At 38.6% G+C, this 21,453-nt stretch overlaps 1 protein-coding gene across 3 annotated transcripts in view; it reads left to right on the forward strand.

The window, feature by feature from the left end:
* Window positions 1-2,157: 2,157 nt before the first annotated feature.
* LOC128855192 (cell adhesion molecule Dscam2) overlaps window positions 2,158-21,453 on the forward strand; it is a 274,245-nt gene continuing 254,949 nt past the window's right edge. For all 3 annotated transcript variants that reach the window (XM_054089902.1, XM_054089903.1, XM_054089904.1), the window contains exon 1: window positions 2,158-3,718. The gene's annotated coding sequence lies outside the window, so the exon portion shown is untranslated. The remainder of the gene's footprint in view (window positions 3,719-21,453) is intronic.

Raw genomic sequence — 21,453 nt, forward strand, 5'->3', positions numbered from 1 at the left:
TCAATATATACAAAATTTAAAAAAATGTAACATGTTTCCAAAAATTGTCATCAGAATCTTCTTCGTTTTTAGTTCGAGTCTTTAGAAAATTTTATAGGCCACTGAATTCTAGTATAAAAAGTATAAATTCGACGTCGCTCAAAAATTGCTTAGAAATTTTTTTTATTCGGCATGCTTTTAAATGGAAGAAAACTTTTTCCAGTAAACCCATTTCACGTCAAATTATGTGAGTTACTCCACACGAAAAAATTATAAGACCAACTAAATTTCTTATATTTTTATTATCAGTTTAGGGCTAGCCATTTATTGTATTTTTTTTAATATTTAGACTTTTAATGAGAAATCTTTTAAAAATATTCAGAAATAAACAGGCCTTTCACGAAACTTAAATTAATTATATTATTAAGAAAAGTAAGTATAGAAGGAAAAAAGTATAAGACCAATGTTTACATAAACAATAAAATTCTTAGTGTTAGTTTATAATTTGGAGCTTAGTAATTTGTGTTGGCTTCTCCTTTGATTCTAACTATTATAACTTTTTTAGTTTTTTATAATATAACTCTACATTGGTCAACATCCGCCAATAATCGTATTTCTTTAAGCCCTAACAACTCTCTTACATTGTTGAAAACCGATTGTGAAAATATTGGCCATACATTTTCGATAGGGCTAAGGTGAAGGCTGCAGTCAGGTCATTCTAAAATTGGTATTTTTTGGCTTCCGAAAAATCTCTCGTTACTGTGGGAGCATGAAGGGCTGCCTTGTTATGCTGGAACATTCACTACTGATCGAAATTATCATCAAAAAAAGTAATAAGTACTTTGCCCAGAATTTCTATATGGTATACCTGACACTATTCACTCTTGTTCGTATCAAACATATAGGCGTTTTGCCTATGCCACCAATGGCTACCCGACCATAACAGAACACCCTACAAAATTAAGAGCTATTCTCTCCTGCTTTTTCTTCCGTTTATCATGCCAATACGTTTTGGAACCATCTAGTCCGTCCAGATTGAATTTTTTTCAACGGAAAAAATTAGTTTTTCCCATTCATCTTCCCAAAATTGGTACTTTTCTGATTTTGTTGAGTGGTTAACTTAAGTTCAGCTGCTCGATCTATTAATTAGTTTAAAGTCAAAGATATTCCTTGAGTTAGAATTCAATCGGCTGGCTACTATTTCAATTTATCGGTCAGAAAAAACGCACAAAAACAGTTAGTGTTTTTATATAAGATTAGTTAGTGACGAAAAATAAAAGCACGTATACACACACACACACGCAAAAAGCATAATTGTTTTCTCGCTAAAAGTAAATAAATAAAAACATGTTTTGAATTATAATGGCAATTACCGTTGTATACAATGCAGAAAAAGTCATTGATATGGATGAGAGAGCATGCGTTTGGGTACACATATACATACATACACATATACGTACACACTTATATGCACTCCCATATATAGAAAGTAGCCCACACGAGCCAACTATTCTCATCAGCTGAGTGATACAATGCGCCTATTTGCACGCTAAAGAAGAGGATATGTGGATGTGTACACTCACACACACGCACACACGGGAGTTCAAAACCAAAAATAAAACGAGTACCAGACAGACAGATATTAAAGAGCGCGTAATTTTGAGCAAAGAGAGCCAGTAGGACTACAAAAACGTGCGAAAGAGTAACCCGCTGGCCATTGATGTGTGGGTGAAGTGCGGAGGCACGTTACAGTATGATTGTAAGTGCGTTGGTAAATGTGTGTGTGTGTGAGTGCTTTACGGATTGTTGGCCTGCAACAGTTACAAGTGAAAAAGAGTAACAAATACAGAGACGTCGCTGACAACAGCAGCGCTGCCGAAAACTGATAACAGAGCAACATAGCAACAACACAGACTCATAGCATTGACAAAAACAAAGCGCTGCACCAAAACGCTACAACAATACCAACAATACGACGAAGTGAACTATGACGCTAAAGATGGATGCTAATATGAACGAGTTGCAACGAATAATAACAACGGCGCAGTCACTGCCTCTGCCGCTGCCGTTGTCGCGGTCGCGGTCGCAGTTGCAGTCACTGACATTGCATGGTAAACGGCCAATGAAGATGATACAAAGCTGTGAAAGCGATTTTAGAAGTCAGTCATAGCCGTCATTTCGAACAGTTTGGACGTGTTTAGCGGATCAAAGAAAAAGGAAAAGAATGGGAGAAAAGGACAAAAAAGGCAGCAAGGCAGAAAAGACTGTGAGGACACATAGGCTATAAACAGCGGGCCGTTATGTGGTAGTAGTGATTTGATTTGGCTTGGCTTAAAGGACACACATAGTGCCAGAGTAGTGAACGACAACAGCAACAACAGTAAACTACTACTTATTAGATATCTACAAATACCAGCACATATATGAGACACACATACAGCCGTGTGTGTGTATGTGCGCGCGTGTGCTTTAACGGTGATGGTTAGTGTGCTTGTTTGGTCTTTTAGATTTTCGGGCTTGTGACTATTTGAGATTAAATGGCATTAACATTGGCGAAGGTGGCAATGATGCTGTTGCTGGTGGTCGGTTAATGGTTTGATAGTGTGCGAGCTGGATGGTGTGCGGCGAGGGATTTGCATTTACATAAAAGTGAATTTACACACACACACTAACCCACCAGCCCTCATCCATAAAATATAACAGTATTGAGTTGGAATTTAGAGTGTTCTAGTGACACACACACACCTACGCCTAAGAGTGAACTGACACTTAACGAAAATGCGCTATGTGATGCGTATACGCCTAAAACACTGCTAAAATTGTGCGAGCTAACCATAAGCCGTTTAATATTAGTTCGGGCTTAGAGGTGTGTAGAAGTTTACGGTGTGCGTGCGAAATACGTCGGTGCCGGCGGATTAAATTTGACGGTATAGTGCGTGGTCGGGTTAAAGCGATAGACTAGGCAAGCAGTTGGCTGCAATTTTTCGGTATTTTCGCCATTACTGATGTTTTCTAAGTGTCAGACGGCAGTTTGTGCGCTAAAATATGCACATAAAATTCAGTAAAAAAACGAAAAATGTAACGAATGCTGCGAGCCGAGTGGAAGTGCTAGTGGCCATAGTTAGAGCAAGGTCGAGCACAGGTGTGCTTTTCAAGCGAACAAAAGAAATAGAAAAAAAAAATTTTGAAATAAAAAATAAAAAGGAAAAGAAACTGAATTGAATAAAAGGGTAAACATTTTCCGCCTAAGTGTGTTCAAGGGTCTACTCAGTTAAAAAGCTTCAATAGCAACGCAAGCAATAACAATAAACAGGCGTAATAGCAAAAAAAAAAAACTAAAATGTGGAAATGTAAAAAGTGAAATTTAAATTCAAAGGTGTGAATCCAGGGTAAGGAGAAGTGGCACTTAAAATAACACAAAGTATTAACGAAAAAAGAAAAAAAGTCAAGGAAAAAGAATGTGAAAAAACAAAAAAAAAAACACTAAACAAGCAAGTGTAAAATGGCAAATGGAATTACGCTGTTGCAAATGGTGTGAAATGGCAAGCCATACGGCGGTAATCTGTAAATGAGTGTGCTGTGCATGTGTATTAGTGAAAGTACGGCAAAAAGTGGAATATATTAACGAAAGCATAGCAGCATTTTAGGCGAAGCGCGCGCTTCTGACCACCACAACTCTTTCCGCGCACACTTCACAGCTTCCAAATGGACAACAATCGTGCTGGACTATTACTAAATGGTAAGAAAACGAATTGAAAAGAGAAAATCAAATACAATGTAAATTTTTTTCCACACAAAATACTGGTGATAGGAAAAATGGAAAATTTTTAATAGACTCTAGCATGAAAATTTATTTAGAGCAAAGCAGCAGCAAGAAGAAAATTGAATTGGTGGTAAATAATGTGCTTGGCGATTATCAAATTGCGATAAAATACTGGCAGTAGCAGAAATAACAAAGACCGCTGGAATAAACAATAAAAAAAGCAAGAAAAGCAAATAAAAATTCGGTCGAATTCATGTAAGCATAGCAGGAAAAGGAGAAAATTGCAGATTCTGAAAGAAAAAAAAAATAAAAATGATATTCAATAAAATAATTTCCATTTTCTATGTAGAGCCGAAAGCACGCTGAGTATCATACAACGGCAATTTGCAGCAGGCGCCTTAAAATATGCAAACATTGCTAGGTATTTAAGCCTTCATATAATAAATTCATGACATGGCCTGCAGCAGTGAAAAACTAACTTCAAATACTATACACACACACATACACATATACACATACATGTTTTCGAACATGCTTGCACATACGTATATATTTTTGTCAGCGATTTTTGGCAAAGTTCGCAATCAGTCATCAGACCGCGCATAACAAAGCAAAATAAAACAAAAAGCAAAACAATAGAAACAGCCAAATAGAGATAACAGTGCAGCACGTTACAAAGCGCACACACACATCTACATACATGTAACATAGTAGCGCGCTTGCTGACATATGCATTTCCAATTTGTGTCGCGCAATCGCTCCGCGTCACGTTTTCTGTGTGTGTGTGACAACTCAATAGGCAGCAGCGTCTACCGCGCACTCTTACTCAATGGGCACTGGCAGTTTCCGTGCGCTATTAATGGCGACCTCGCGCTCCAACTTGTATCTGTATGTGTGTTGGTGTGCTTGTGAGCCGCTGTATGTGAGCGCTTTGTTTCAAAGCAGATAAATTGTTTTGGCCGCTTGCCAAAAATAATAAAATCACAGTCAACGCCAACGTTTTGTTGCATTTGCGTGCTCCACCCGTTTCCCAACTATTTTGCTTCCTTGGGTTAGGGCTGGTTTATTGTTGGTTGTGTTTTTCTTTTCCTTTTGGTTGCTGCCTCATTGCCTGCCACAGCAGTTCAGCAGAGATAACGAGGTAATTCCAGCAAATGATTTGTGATTTTTGAAATTATTAAGTAATTTTGCGGCACGAAAAGTGTGAATGGGAAGTGGAAAATATGTTTTTGCTAAACTGTTGCATCTTGATGAGGATTAAATGAGCGTTAGTTACTAAGTGATTAGGGTTATTTAATACTATTACGCGATTTCGCTTATAAGATCTGCTCGGCGATGGAATAAAATCGATGTTTGAGTGAAAATTCGATAAGAACGCCAAGTTGTGCAAGGAATTAAAGATTTTCAACAATAATATTTTCAGTCTAGAAGCCTTTACTGAACTCTAAACTTTAAGGGGTTACATGGGGTTCGTTGCGTAAAAAAAGACCTATTTTCAATATTTTTTTTTCTATGTAAAAAATTATTTATTTAATTCAAACTTTTTTCTGTATTATAGATACATATTTAAAGAATAATTTCTGAAATTTTCAAAAAAGTTAAAACTCCTCCATTGTGAAGTCATTTCCGGTGACCCCTCGAAAAAAAGGTGCGTACGCGCTGTCAGCATAACTCCTGACAGGATCATCAAAAATGAAAAAAACCAAAATAAGTGTTTTAGTTAAGACCATAAACTCGTGCTTGAATGAAGGAAAGAAAAAAAAAAGTAAGAATTGGAATTCTGGCTGACATTTTTTAAAAAAAATGAAAATTTCAGTCAAACTTGCTTGACATTTGGTTTTTTTTTCAATAGTTGTGATTGAAAAAAAAAACAAAACCATTCGTTCCAGCACGAATAAATTGTATTTCGAACACCTGTGTAAAATTTCATCAAGATCGGTTGAGTAGTTTTCGAGAACATTTGACAACCGACTTTGAAAACACGGTTCCGAGAAAAACGCGTTTAAAGTTTTGAGTAACAATAAAAGTGGCTTGGAGCGCATAGCTTCCAAAGGCTGTATCTCCGAAACTTTTATTCAGATCGTGTTAAAAAATTTAGGATAATATTCTTGAGAGGCTGTAGAAATTAATAAGCAAAAAAAAAAACAATGTTTTGAACCCACGAAACGCATGTAACCCCTTAAGTAATAGCTTAAATAAATAGCAATAAAAACCAAAAAAAGGTGTTCGACAGGTTGAGTCGTTCGGCGGCCAAAAAAGCTGAGTGGGTGTGGCAAGCCAGCTGTTAGTCCGAAGGTTTATGTATTGATTTTTTAATTTGAAAAGCTATTTTTGATTACTTTTAGGCAAATATTTATTAACTAAGTGCTTAGAGTTAACTAATAAAAGGAAGCCACAGCAGTCGAGTGGGTAGGCGCGTGACTACTATTCGGGAGTGCATGAAACAACCAAAATGATAGACAATTTGGTTGTATAGCGGTCGCCTCTAGGCAGGCAATGACAAACCTCCGAGTGTATTTCTGCCTTGAAAAAGTTCCTCATAAAAAAATATCTGCCGTTCGGAGTCGGCTTCAAACTGTACGCACTGACGCACGCCACAAACAGGAGGAGTAGCTCGGCCAAGTCCCTACAAAGGATGTAAGCGCCATTTATATATGTAAGTTTATATGAAGGTATAATGAAGGTATAACAAAGCCGGAACCATGGTTCAATAGACGACGGGAAATCAAGAAAGACAGAATTGGAACAGGATCGAAATATTCCATTGGATTAAAATCGAATATTATTATAAATATTATCAGGTCAGTCCATAAGTTCGTGCGTGTTTTACCTATAATTTCACTTTTGTACGATTTTTGTATTGAAAAAAGATATTCGCTGAATATAACGGAACTATTTATATTTTCTTTGACATATTGTGCATTCAACAAGTGATTTTAATTGCGGATAGAAGCACGTGTTGTTAAAAAATAAAATGGAATCTTCGAACACGTATAAGAGGCATATTATGTATTGTATTTTTTTATAAAAGTGGTAAAAATGCAACAATTCCTACTGCAGATATAAACACTGTTCACGGAGAGGATACCGTGAGTGTAAGGACTGCGCAAAAGTGGTTTTAAAAATTCCGAAGTGGTAACTGCGACGTGGAGGATGCTCCGCGCGCTGGTCGTCCTGAGACCTTTAACTCCGACGCCTTGCTCGAACTCGTGGAAGCTGAGCTAAATTTGACAGCCGATATGATAGCTCAGAGGTTAAATTCATTGAATGAAACAGTTCACAGGTACCTGGTTCAGTTGGGAAAGGTTTCAAAGCTGGGGAAAATGGGTTCTGCATAGACTTTCTTTCGCCAACCTACAGCAGAGAGTGAATGTGTGTTCTCAGCTGCTGCAACGACTTGAAAATGAAAGTTTTTTGAACCTTATCGTTACTGGTGACGAAAAATGGGTCCTTTACAATAATCCTGTTCGCAAACGCCAATGGTTGGCTAAAGATGAATCACCAGAACCGACCCCTAGAGATGGCCTTCTCCCCATAAAGATTCTCCTGTCTATTTGGTGGGATATGGCCGGTATTGTTTATTATGAACTTCTGGAACCAAACCAGACGATAACTGCTGATTATTATTCCCATCAGCTATCACATCTGAATGAGGCATTTAACAAAAATTGACCGTCTTTAGTGAATAGACGCAAAGTTTTATTTCACCATGACAACGCAAGGCCTCATACCGCAAGGCAAATATTAGGTAAGCTGAACGAGCTCGGATGGGCGCTAATGCCGCATCCACCATACTCTCCGGGTATTACACCTTGTGATTATCACCTTTTCCTAGGACTTCAATCTCATATGAGTAACAAGAACTACTCCTCAAAAGAAGCTATAAAAAGGGATATCGAAGCGTATTTTGGCTCCAAGGACAACAACTTTTTTCAGCAGGGAATTCAAAATTTGCCTAAACGTTGGGAAGACATCGTAAATAATGAAGGAAAATATATTACTGATTAATAAATACTTTAAACATCTAATTTTAAAACCACCTTTAAAAACCGCACGAACTTGTGGACTGACCTGATATTTGAAATTAAAATTTCATTAAATTTTTATCGCTCATTTCATTTCACTTCTTATGATTGCAAAACCTTATAGACCCGAGATGCAGAATGATTTCAATAAAATGCTGAGAGACAAGACTTAAGGCCGGCGGGCCAATTAAAAGGTCAAAAAAATCGATTTTTTTTTTCCTGAAATCAATAGCTTAGATATTCAAGAACATGGGACACAAATTTTCAGAGTTAAATTCCAAGTATTTGCAGAGCTACAGAGCCGAGCGTAGTGCGGCGTCGATCAACCGTGAGCTTATTGTTGTAGTTTGAAGCGCGTTTTCTCGGCTTTTCATTTTCACGATTTTACCTAATTTATGTACACGATTGCAAAAAAACTAAACGAGCTATCCATTTCATTCAAAATGCGTTATCTTCAGTATTGTTTTCTCTTCTATGTGAACTAAAAAAAACATCCAACAACTTTTTTTAAGGACTTTTTTACCCAGTTGAAGAGTTTTTTTTTCCTTGAAAAACCACTTTTTTTTTCTACCTTCCCCAAAAATTCGAATTTTACGTGTTTCTCCCAATTTTCTTAGTTCACATCGAAGGTAATCAAAATTAATACTCTTTTTTTTTTTTTGTTTTCAGATGAAAATTGCAAGTTGTATCTTGTACAGAAGTTGGATACTTCAGTGGCAAGGCGCTCTGGGAATCTATTGATAACTCGGCTTACAATATATTGTTGGAGATTGTACAAATTTTTTTTTTTAGTTCAAATATATATTAAACTATCCCCAAAACTTCATTTGGCTAATTGTTTTTTTTTCTCATCCTACAACGCTTCGCGAAAACTACTGAATTTAGATACATCTAATTGGCCCGAGGATGGTTCCATGTGTAGAAGTCCACGCAAGTGGGGAAAGTTACTGATCGCCATTCACTTGGGAGTGGCCAGGACGATTCTTCTACATATGGTTCAAGCAGCTCACAACGTCCGGGATTAGCCCACGTATCCTCTGGGTAGCTTCCGAACACCCGTTCGGGAGTGAGCTAAAGTGAGAAGGCGAAACATTCCAGGATAGCTGGTTGTGCGTTGGGTTTGGGACCCGCCACTTAAAAATCGCCTCCAATGAAAACTTTAAAAAAGCCTCGGATGAGACCTCCCTATACTGATGACGACCCCTGCAAACGAACTAAGGACTATGATTTGAGGGCATGCTCCTGGAATGTCCGGTCCCTTAATGGGGAGGGTGCCTCTGCCCGGCTGGTTGATGTCCTCGTGAGAGTAAAGGCTGACATCACTGCCATCCAACAGATGCGATGGACGGGGCAAGGAAAGAAAACCATAGGACCTTGCGACGTCTACTACAGCTGCCATGTAAAGGAGCGCAAATTCGGTGTCGGATTTGTTGTGGGAGAGAGACTTCGTCGCCAAGTACTGTCGTTCACTCCGGTGGACGAGAGTCTCGCAACAATCCGCATCAAAGCCCGTTTTTTTAACATATCGCTAATTTGCGCCCACGCCCCGACGGAAGAGAAGGACGATGCGACCAAAGATTCTTTCTATGAGCGCCTGGAACGTTCCTATGAGCGCTGCCCCCACCACGACATAAAAATCGTGCTTGGCGACTTCAACGCCAGGGTGGGTAAGGAGGGAATTTTTGGTCCCACAGTCGGAAAATTCAGCCTACACAACGAAACATCCGGTAACGGACAGAGGCTGATCGACTTCGCCGGGGCCCGAAACATGGTAGTCTGCAGCACCAGATTCCAGCATAAAAAGATACACCAAGCTACCTGGCTGTCCCCTGATCGAAAAACGCGAAACCAGATCGATCATGTTGTGATAGATGGAAGACACGCTTCTAGTGTATTAGATGTACGTACGATCCGAGGACCCAACATTGACTCGGATCACTACGTTGTTGCAGCCAAACTGCGCACGCGCCTCTGTGCAGCAAAAAACGTGCATCTACCTACGCAAAGAATGTTCGACCTCGAAAAGCTGCAATCACAACAGACAGCCAGAAGATTCGCCACTCGACTCTCACTCCTGCTCTCAGAGAGTACTGCCCAACAAACCGGCATCCACGAACAATGGAGCAACATTTCTCGTTCTCTACGTACTGCCGCCGAAGAAGAAATCGGATTCCGGCGAGCCCGAAAAAACAATTGGTACGACGAGGAATGTCATGCTGCCGCAGAAAGAAAAGATGCCGCCTATAGAGCCACGCTGCGATCGGGCGCAACGCGAGCCATGTGGGATCGCTACAGAGAGCTGAAAAAGGAAGAGAGACGTATTATCCGACAGAAGAAATGAGAGGCCGAAATACGTGAGTGCGAAGAGCTTGAGATGCTGGCCAACAGGAACAACGCCCGAAAATTCTACCAGAAAGTTCGGCGGCTTACAGAAGGTTTTAAGACCGGGGCATTTTCCTGTAAGAACAAAGACGGCGAACTGGTGACCGACGTACAGAGCAATCTTAAATTATGGAGGGAACACTTCTCGAACCTATTAAACAGTGACAGCTGCGCATGTCACCGAGAAAGTGAAGATCCCGATACCCCAATCGTTGACGACGGAATTGTCGTTCCGCTACCCGATCATGACGAGGTGAGAATAGCGATAACGCGGCTAAAGAACAACAAAGCCGCGGCGCCGACGGACTGCCGGCTGAGCTATTCAAACATGGCGGCGAGGAGCTGGTAAGGTGCATGCATCAGCTCCTATGCAAAATATGGTCGGATGAAAGCATGCCTGCCGATTGGAATTTAAGTGTGCTCTGCCCAATACATAAGAAGGGCGATCCTGCAATTTGTGCCAATTACCGCGGGATTAGTCTTCTAAATATCGCCTATAAGGTTCTAGCGAGCGTATTGTGTGAAAGGCTGAAGCCCACCGTCAACCAACTGATTGGACCTTATCAGTGTGGCTTCAGACCTGGAAAGTCTACCATCGACCAAATATTCTCAATACGCCAAATCTTGGAAAAGACCCATGAAAGGAGAATCGACACACACCATCTTTTCGTCGACTTCAAAGCTGCATTCGACAGTACGGAAAGGAGTTACCTGTATGCCGCGATGTCTGAATTTGGTATCCCTGCAAAACTAATACGGCTATGTAAGATGACGTTGCTCAACTCCAACAGCGCCATCAGAATTGGAAAGGACCTCTCCGAGCCGTTTGATACCAAACGAGGTTTCAGACAGGGTGACTCCCTGTCGTGTGACTTCTTTAACCTGATGTTGGAGAGCATCGTGCGAGCCGCAGAACTTAATCGCTCAGGCACAATTTTTTATAAGAGCGTACAATTGCTGGCGTATGCCGATGATATTGACATCATCGGCCTTAACAACCGCGCTGTTAGTTCTGCCTTCTCCAAACTGGATAAAGAGGCAAAGCGAATGGGTCTGGTGGTGAACGAGGACAAAACGAAGTACCTCCTGTCTTCAAACAAACAGTCGGCGCACTCGCGTATCGGCACCCACGTCACTGTTGACAGTTATAATTTTGAGGTTGTAAAAGACTTCGTCTATTTAGGAACCAGCATTAACACCGATAACAATGTCAGCCTTGAAATCCAACGTAGAATCTCTCTTGCCAACAAGTGCTACTTTGGACTAAGTAGGCAACTGAGCAGTAAAGTCCTCTCTCGACGAACAAAACTAACACTCTACAAGACTCTCATCATGCCCGTCCTAACGTATGGCGCAGAAGCGTGGACGATGACAACATCCGATGAAGCGACGCTTGGAGTGTTCGAGAGAAAGATTCTGCGTAAGATTTTTGGACCTTTGCACGTTGGCAACGGCGAATATCGCAGACGATGGAACGATGAGCTGTATGAGCTTTACGACGACATAGACATAGCGCAGCGAATAAAGATCCAGCGGCTACGTTGGGTGGGTCATGTCGTCCGAATGGATACAAACGCTCCGGCTTTGAAAGTATTCGATGCGGTACCAGCTGGTGGTAGCAGAGGAAGAGGGCGGCCTCCTCTGCGTTGGAAAGATCAGGTGGAGAAGGACTTGGCTTCACTTGGTGTGTCCAACTGGCGCCGGTTAGCACGAGAAAGAAACGACTGGCGCGCTTTGTTAAACTCGGCCAAAATCGCGTAAGCGGTTATAGCGCCAATTAAGAAGAAGAATTGGCCCGCCGGCCTTAAAAGTAATTTGATTCCAGCGTAGATAAAAATAGAGATATAGGAAGGGTGAACTGAAGATCGAGACTACTAAAAATTGTTAAGGGTGCGCATGGTATTTGAGGGCAAAATAAGAGTAAAACTGATTAGATTTTGTTTAGAAAATTTAATGAAACTTCGCGAATTAAAAAAAAAAATATAAAAATCATTTTTTAATATTTCCATTAGCTGCAATAACCGAATCAAATGCTCCTTTTTCATGTTAACCAAAACGGTATTAAATGCAGCCTGCTCCAGAAAAATGGTGTTCGTTTCACTCTCAACTATGCCAAATACGTAGTAATCCAGGGGGTTAAAGACTGAGGAGTTAGGCGGCAATAAGTTCGCTGCAATGTGGTCATGGGAATTTTCAATCATTCAATGTTTTGAGTGAACGCGCAGAGCCTGGCTGAAAGATGTATGGGCTGTCACCGCGTACACAACAATCCAGGATTTTACGAGTCTCTAGAGCCCCGATATATGCAACAGAATTCACTCGAAATTCCTGAGTAAAGAAGTGTGGTGACATGTTGCTCACAACACTTACAACCGGTTTTGCAACAGATTCTGAATCGCCGCTTGAAGCTTCCGATTCACGGCGCATCGTTTGATCGAGTGAATGGGAGCTCTTAAGAAAATTAGCGATTTATGATAACTGCCTGTTTCTCCATTCCCTGACTATTCCAAGTCGTATTTGAAAATGAGCAAAAAGGAAAATAACGGTTTCGGAAAGTTATAGACACATATATGCATTTCCTGAATACCAATTGCACCCTGTATTTATTTCATAAAGATACCTAACAATGGGTGCAATAATTAAATAATTTGATTTAAAACTTTTAGCATGGAATGGAAAGTGAAAATGCAAAACCGTTTGGAGAATATTGAATTATCTGCCGCAGTAAATCAGGACAATCAATTATATCACAGACAATGTCATAGATATACATCTGTGAGTATTTATTTGCTTTGAGGAAAGTTATTTAAAATTTTTTAACAGACAAATGGCCCCTTAAGACGAAACGAAGAAACGAGCCACGCCCCTTAAAATGGAGAGGTTGCAGAGCAAAGCGAACAAAGCTGTGTCGAACTCTTTCGATGCTTTGATGATTTTAATGATTTAGCGTGGTTAAAATGGCACGAATGTGATTAAGAAAAGGCACAAATAACAACGAGCCTAGAATGCTACGCTGACACAAGCCAGAGATGAAGGGGTGTGATTTAGCATTACCAATCAAGACATAAGATATTCGGTTAGAGAGGTAGGAACCTTAACTAAAAACGGAAAATTTTTTTATATTTTCAAAGTGAAACACTTTCTGAAGTAGAAACGAAAAGAGGAAATCCATTGATCATTAATCATGAAAATTTATTTTGTCGCCTTCACAATAGTTCACTCGAAGCAATGCACATATGACAACGTTTAGATCAGTTATCAAAGCCCCTTTTAAACGCGTTTGAAAAGATCTTCTTCAGCTCCTTTAGCGAATTCCCCTTAATGGCCTCTATCGACTCAAAGCGGCGGCCGCGGAGTGGCAATTTCAGTTTTGGGAAAAAGTCACATGGGGCTAAATCCGGTGAATACTCGTACGGTTGTTGGTCGATGATATTTGTCGACTTTTCAAAATATGAGCCTTATGAGATGGTGCGTTATCATGATGCAAGATCAATGAGTTTTCTTTACACAAGTTGGGCCGTTTCCTACGCACATTCTCTCTCAAACGTCGCAAAACTTTCAAATAATATTCTTCGTTTACCATGGAACCAGAAAACGAGTAGCATGACTTTCACTTTTGACCGACTTTGACGTAGATTTTTGGGTTTCGGTTCATGTGGATAGCGGCATTCAGCCACCTGTTTACTGGTTTGCTTGCCAAACTCATATACCCACGTCTCGTCACCTGTTATCATGCGCTGGATAAAGGTTGGGTCCGAATTCACTTGCTCAGGCATGTCTTCAGCCACCTTCTTCCGATGAATTGCTTGAAAGAAATTCAATTCTCTTGGAACGAGTCGAACAGCCACGGGGCATTCCCAATTGATGGTGTAAAATGTTGAGAATTGATTCCGGAGCCACGCTAAGGTCACTAGCTACCTCCCTCAAATTTAAATGATGGTTTTCCAGCACGAATTCCTTGACTTTGACGATGTACAAGCAGGGATATTTATGCAACATTTATTTTATCAAATATAATACCAAAAAGCCTTCGTGTTCGATACTAATTCCGTTTCGTGCCGCGAAATATATTCACTGTATAGGAGTTTGTCAAGCACATTAAATTGAGTTTGATATTGAATATAAGGTTTTGGTTCTTGGATGTACTATTATATGTGGTTGAGTACAGATTAAAATACATACTTCCTTGTTTGATTCTTCAACGTTTTAATATTCTTTGAGTGCCTATGGGGTTTATGAATTCGGTAGGTCGAAGAACAATATCATAGCAACATTCTAGCCGAACTCTGTTAGTATTGACTTTTTCTGGATATAATGAAAAAACTTGCGCAGAGTTATCCAAGGACCAAGAAATCGGATTCTGTGCCGCATGCCGTATAGCTTCTTTACTAATGCGAGCAATTTGGAGACCTGCTCCTTTCTGGTGTCACTAGTTGCAAGTCTGCTACAAGTCTGCCCCTTCCAGTTCAAAGAAAGTTTTTTTTGTTTCAAAGCCAGCCTTGTGCACTCCAACAGAGATTCCCCAAATCCCATATAGCATAGAGATGTAAAAAACAGTCTCCGAAAAAGCGCAGTTAATGGCTCTATCTGAGCCGAGAAAGATGCTCAGTGTAAATTCTTTAAAGGCAAGTTCTTTTTTGATCTGTGATGAATTCGTTTCTTTGCAGGGCAGCCACTTCTATTGCATTGGCCCCAAGGGGCATCTAACATTCCCTCTAGAATTTTGAGAGAAGGAATTTTGAGAGAAAAGGAAGTTAAGTTTATTGGTATGGAGTTTTATATTCGAAGTCCTGGCGCCCTTTAAAATAAAGAACGCTCAAGCCATGGCCCCTTCGCTTCTGATGAGCTACAAATTAAGGGGTCCCTGTGGTTTAGAGCTCGAAAATTTTGGGTATTTTCAGGAATTTTTTTACAAGAAAAAAATGAAAAACGATATTTATTTTTTTTTTTATTTTACTAATTTCAAAAATGGCGCTGAAGTTGACCCTCCCGAAAAATTGGACCTGAAAGAACTTGTCCATTTTGGCTCTTCTATTTATTTGAGACACAAAATCCAAAAAAATTATTAATCAGTATGACAATAGCTATGCCCCGTACTAGAATAAAAAAAATTGACAAAATGGCGCGGTTTTGAATTTGACATTCTAAAAATCGGGGTTTTTTCAGTTTTTTAATCAAAAAAATACGAAATAATTTAAATAGTAATATGATTCTAGTACGGGCGATAGCCATTGATGCTGTGAACAACATATTAAAATTTCAGACGATTCGGCTCAATAGTTTTTTTGAGTCGTTTTGAGATAATTGAGTTTAAGGGGGAAGCCTGCTTTAGAGGCTTAAAAAAATCGATTTTTTTTTGCATAAACATCGTTCCAAACTATCCAAAAATGTGTCCTCAAAGTTTCAAAAGCAAATTCAACATATTTTCGGAGTTACAGAAGAAATTGTGAGCAAGCGTCGAGCAGGTATACGAGCGGCCGGATCGCTCGAAGTGCGATTTCTCGGTTTTTATTTTTACGACTTTTCCTAGTTGGCGGGAAAGATAGGGGAAAAGTTAAACGTCCTATCGAAACGAGATCACATTAATTGTACTCGGAATTAAATTCTTTTCTAGTTGAACCTAAAAAACCTTAAGAAAGTTGTGATTGACCCACCTTTTAAACAATCTAAAGTGAATTTGTTTTTCCAAAAAAATGAATTTTTTTTTTAATTAGCGAAAAATTGTTGAATTTCTCACATTTTGTTTAATTTCCTTGATTTAACTAGAATCTATACTATACTAGAATACATTTTTTTGGGGGGTTTTTGGTTTCTGATGAAAATTGCGACCTGCATCTTTCCCGACGGACGACACATGCACACTCGAGGCGCCTCGGCAAAATGCTTGTACCAGGCATAATATGGTATATATTTTAATGAAAAAATTTGAGAAGACTGTTGAAATATAAACAATAAGACCTGAAAGTTTCGAATCGAATATTTCTTTCCTTCCCAAAAAAATCCACGAAAAAATTTTTGGAAGCCTCTGGAGCCTGCTTTCCCCCCTTAAAGTTTTGACCATTTAAATGCAACCATTGATGCCGCCGCGTGGCGAATCAGACTCTACCTGCTAAAACAGCTGTAGAATCGAAAATACTGGGAATATCCTTCCAAAAAATGGCAGAATATTTTTAAAAGCCTATACTTTTGAAATATCAAAAAAAAATCGCTTTTTTGAAAATTCTAGACCACCGGGGCCCCTTAAGTTAAGTTTTTGTACATAGACAAATGTTACAGTAGGCAAAAGCTATCGATTGCGGATTCCATTTCTTTTCAATTTCAAAGAAACTTGTTTCAAATTACTTCCAATAAACAGTTACTCCACCGGGTGTATTCAATGAATGTTTTTCCCTTAAATGATTCAAATAACGTTAAGCAAATATTGCTTAAAGTTTAAACAACAGATCGCAATAAAGAAATGGATGTAAAAAAAAAAAATTACAGGTACTTTATGGTGAAAACTGATTTGAATTGAAAACTGCGTCATTAACAAGTGAACTCATTAGTCAAACTGAATAAGCCTTACACAGTTTTCAAATTTTCATAACTCAAGCTGAAGGAAGCATTTACTGGTGTATAAGCTGTGAACTTCACCACTTGTGCTCACGTAATTCAGTTACTTTATTTTTTACAATGTCCGCTATAAACCATATTTTTCGTGCTAATTTTTTTTTTTCGTTTATTTTTTATAAAATTGTAGTTCATTGCACAATAGAAATTTATAAAAATTGTAGCAATTTCAAAAATTTTACGTAAAAAGTTTCACTTTTTTTTCTTTTACTTAGAATTTTTCAAAACTTTTCAGGCTTACAGTTTTGTAACACATTAAATTTCAGTACAATAAAGCGCAAGTTCGAAGTCGCTTAAAAATCGCGTTGATTTTTGCAAATTTTTTGCTTTCACATGAAGCATGAAGAGGTTCAACAAATTTTAATAAAACTTTGTTTTATTTTTGAAGAATCGTAATTGTAATGGTTGTACGGGTTAGGCTAAGGCCTTTATGCACCGAGGAATTGACTAGCTACTTAGGAGGGAGCTATTATATGTCTTCCTCATCTAGTAGGTACGAGTCCAGGATTCTGTGTCTCCTGTGGCCTAATGCCTTACAGTTGGTGATTAAGTGTTCCATAGACTCCTCTTCATCACAGCAAAACCTGCATAATCTTGTGCTAGATAACCCTATTGTGTTAAAGTGTTTACTATAGGCAAAGTGACCTGTACGTGCTCCACAGAGAAATCTGAGGCCATTTTTATTTAGGGTTAGAGCTTAGAGAGTGTTAGAGTTAGAGATTTTGCTCTGTTGGCATTGAAGTTCAAAAACTTTTTAGAGTGATTAAGGCCGCTTGTGCCTTTTCAGTGTTCCCTGATTTTAGTTTGGTTCCATTTTTTGGTTTGCTGTTTTATATTATTTTTTTTAAAGCCGCAAAATGAGGTTGGTCCAGTAAATAGCACTTCTGCTCTTTTGAAGAAAGTTTGAAACTTTGGTTTTTATCATTATAATTTGTTATTGTAGTATTATACAATATTTTCCAATATATTTCTATAAAAAATTAATGATAACAATTTGGCATGGAAGACTTTGCGAATAGTGCAGCATCTTTGGCACTAGAGCACTTTGTGAGTTTTGGCCTGCTGCCCGTGCAACTTTTTCCATTTCCTTATCTCTTATCTTTGTTGCTGTTTTCCTCTAGTTTGTCGGTCTATCTTCCCGGTTTTTATTTTGCTCTAGTATTGAACGCTCTGGCTTCTAAAATTTTCTTCTGCGTACTCGTGCCCTCCATTCGTGTTATATACCCAGCCATCTTAACCTATGCGCTTCGATGCAACGTATAACATTTTCGCCATTTATAAGTTGGTCTATAGTAGCTCATCGTCCCATGTCATATGCCACTCGCCGTGATCTTTGATTGAGTATTTTTCGTTCAAATTTTTGCAGTTTTGCTTTATCTGATTCAATTAGCCATTCAGCTCCATAGCATAAGATTTGTTTTGTACAGAATCAATTCGTATTGTCTGTTTAGTAGTTTCAATTTGAAGAATTTCGTTAGTGACGCTTATGATCTGTTAGCTGCTTGGATTCTCTCGTAGATCGGGAGGCTTGTTTAGTTTAAAGTACAGTCTGTGTCAGAAAAAAGGCACCACGGTTATTCAAGGAGTATAAAAGATATATATTTAAATAATGTTTACATGAAAGTATGTACAAAACGACGAAAGGCAATTATTCAATAAGCCGTGTAGTCTTCATCGTTGTCGCGTATAGCCTGGCATCTTCTTCATGCTTTGAACTAGCTTTTCTGCGTAGCTCGTCGACAAAGAGGACCAGATTTTACGAACTTGACTCACGAATTGCTTTAAATCGTGGACTATCTTTTCGATAAGATGCGTTTTCCTGATTACTCATACATTTACAATGGGGTTGGCTGGGGACTGGGAAGGCCAATCCATTACGCCATTTTCTTGTTTTGTTGTTTCTCAATGTGTTTTTCTGAGAGTAGTGGTTTTGACGATGTAAGGATGTAGTCGTTCGATGGTGTTGATACTCACATCTTTTTCCTTTTTAGCAAGAATTGTGCGTGCTTGGCGTAGTCGCAAAGAAGGGTCCCGCTTAAAAAGTTGGACGATCACTTTATCTAGCTTTTTTGTCTTCACTCACTTCAAGCCGCGCTCGGAAAAAGTCGTCAACATTTTTGTACACCTTATAGCGCTGATTCCACATCACAACAAATTGTTTTGATTTTTTAATCAGTTTTGAAGCGGCGGTGTAAGATAATTTCGGTCCTTTCGAATGCGTCCATAGAAATTCCGTCTCGAAACGCTTCGCGTACTTCTCACTCATTTTTCTTTGGTTGCGTTTACGGGAAAGTTTCGAACGACACTAACCTGAGTTAGCACTGGCGTCGTAGCCCTTGAGTGGGACTATTACTCAGCAAAACGCAGAACGAAATATATCATGAAGTTAGAAGAAAAAAAAAACGGTTCTTTTCTTCTGACACAGACTGTAAGTAAGGGATTCGACGATTTGAAATAAATTTCAGTTTGTTACATATTGACTTATTTTACATATTTCACAATATTTTACATCATCGTATTTTTAATCTTATCTTTGTTGATTTCAAAATCGCTCATTGCTCTGTAAAAATCGTATTCTAGGGATCAAAATAGGAAACTTTGCCGAAGGAACCATACCTCTAAAACGAATTCTGATGTCCCCCAATTTGGGTCGAACGAAAACTCCCACTTTCACCCATTTAGAGTGCTCCAATCGAGTCCAAATGTATGACCGACCCCCACTAACTTTGTACGGCCGATCCTCCCATGCCAGTGGCACACTCCCTGGAACTCCTCTGGGGGGTTCCCCATACAATCATTTCAAAATATCACCATTTTTGGCCTTTACATGAGAAAAGAAACTAAAAAGTTCGACCCAAATGGGGGGACATCAAAATTCAATTTAGAGGTATGGTTCCTTCGGCAAAGTTTCTTATTTTGATCCCTAGAATATGATTTTTACAGAGCAATGGGCGATTTTTTTGCCTCCCCACAAATCGACCCGGCTTGGTATGGATATTTTTGCTGTCATCGCGTATGCGAGTAATTGGGTAGCAAAGATAAAAATTTGACTTAATTATGTGAGCACAAGTGTGCATTATATTTCAAGGTATATTTAATAAGTACATTTAAATTTTTACTTGCATAAAAGAAATTATGTCCCTTGGTTAACCCCGTGACAAAATTCGATATTGCTTTATAATATCTCGAAATATTGGGAACAAAATTTTCCGCTAACATTGGCATTCATAACACCTATACACAAATCCATAGTCGTAATGACAAAATTTAATGAACTAAGTAAAATTTTGTTTCCATATTCAGCAAATTTTCCAGATTTAATCCTTTGCGATTATTTCTATATTACTTTTTAAATGTGAAGAAATGGCATGAAATGTAGAGGTTTGTCTGAAGAAGTTGTCGACAAAGCATACAATTATATTAAGGCATTAGAAAATTTTAGGAGCGTTGTGGGCAAGTTATCGAAAAAACTAGTTTAAGAACTAATTAAATAAGTGTTTTATACTAAATTCTAGTCGGCCACTCTATTCAAATATTTTTCTGAACTAAAGTGTTATAAGAACAGTTCCGTTTCATACCTAGTTTACGATATTTGTGTAGTAATTTGAAGTAAGAGGTTATCTCTCAAATATACGAATATCTTCAGTGATAACAGCTGCTCCGATGAAGTTGTTGGTCACTTTTATTTCTTATCGCTCTATTAGATTTTGAACTCAGAAATAACTAGCTTTAACCCGCGGCCCCGCTCGCGTAGGAGTAGTTTTGAGGGCTTTAGGATATGTTATAAAAGAATTACAAATAATTTTTTATTAATAACCATAATATTACAATACCCGGCATCGGTTGCTATGCCTCGTTGAATAAAATCAAAACAACCAATCAGAAAAATATCAAGCAAAATTATTTTTATTAATTTTCTATCTCAAACCGTTTTTGAACTTTGCGTTTGGGTCATAGTTGAACAGCTTTTGCGGATTATGAAATCTAGTGCGAAATAGGAAAAACTAAGATTTTTTAGATGAAATTTAAGCAAATATTCGATTATTAGTGACGAATGAGAGTGGTGATGCGGCCTGGGGGCTGTGTGGAGGGAGTTCTATCATAAAAACATGCCTATAACCTTCATTGGGTGAAAATATGTATAAATGTATGTACAAACATTTTTACGTCATTTGGTATTGTCGTTTCGTAGTGATGCGCGGACAACGTACAGACATTCACCTTTATAGTATAGATTAAATAAAGATTTTCTATGGAAATTCGATCAAAATCGATAGATAAATCAATGAACGTATAGATATGTGTGTATTTGTGCATTTGTATAATATAAAAAGTGTATATTTAAAATTATTAGATTTAAAAATTTATGTTTGCACATCGGCATTCGGTTTATTTACTTTAGAAACAACTTTTGAGTGCCCATCTAATGGGAAAATATTTACTTTCGGCCTTTTCATACGAAACGCATACATACATACGTATTTAGATATGTACACAAGTGAAAATTCCATTTCGTTACAAATCGGCGCAACGGATGTGCAGTGCAAATCCTTTCACGCCAAGCTCAACTCCCTATTTAACTGGCGCTTATCAAAACTGGCAATAGCAGCGGCCACAGCAAAAACAACTATGCACAATGAGCATAGAATTGCATACAATGTATATATATATATACATAAAATACAACAAAAATGT

Source organism: Anastrepha ludens, chromosome 2 (genome assembly GCF_028408465.1).
Source record: "Anastrepha ludens isolate Willacy chromosome 2, idAnaLude1.1, whole genome shotgun sequence".
Classification (NCBI taxonomy): Eukaryota; Metazoa; Arthropoda; class Insecta; order Diptera; family Tephritidae; genus Anastrepha; species Anastrepha ludens.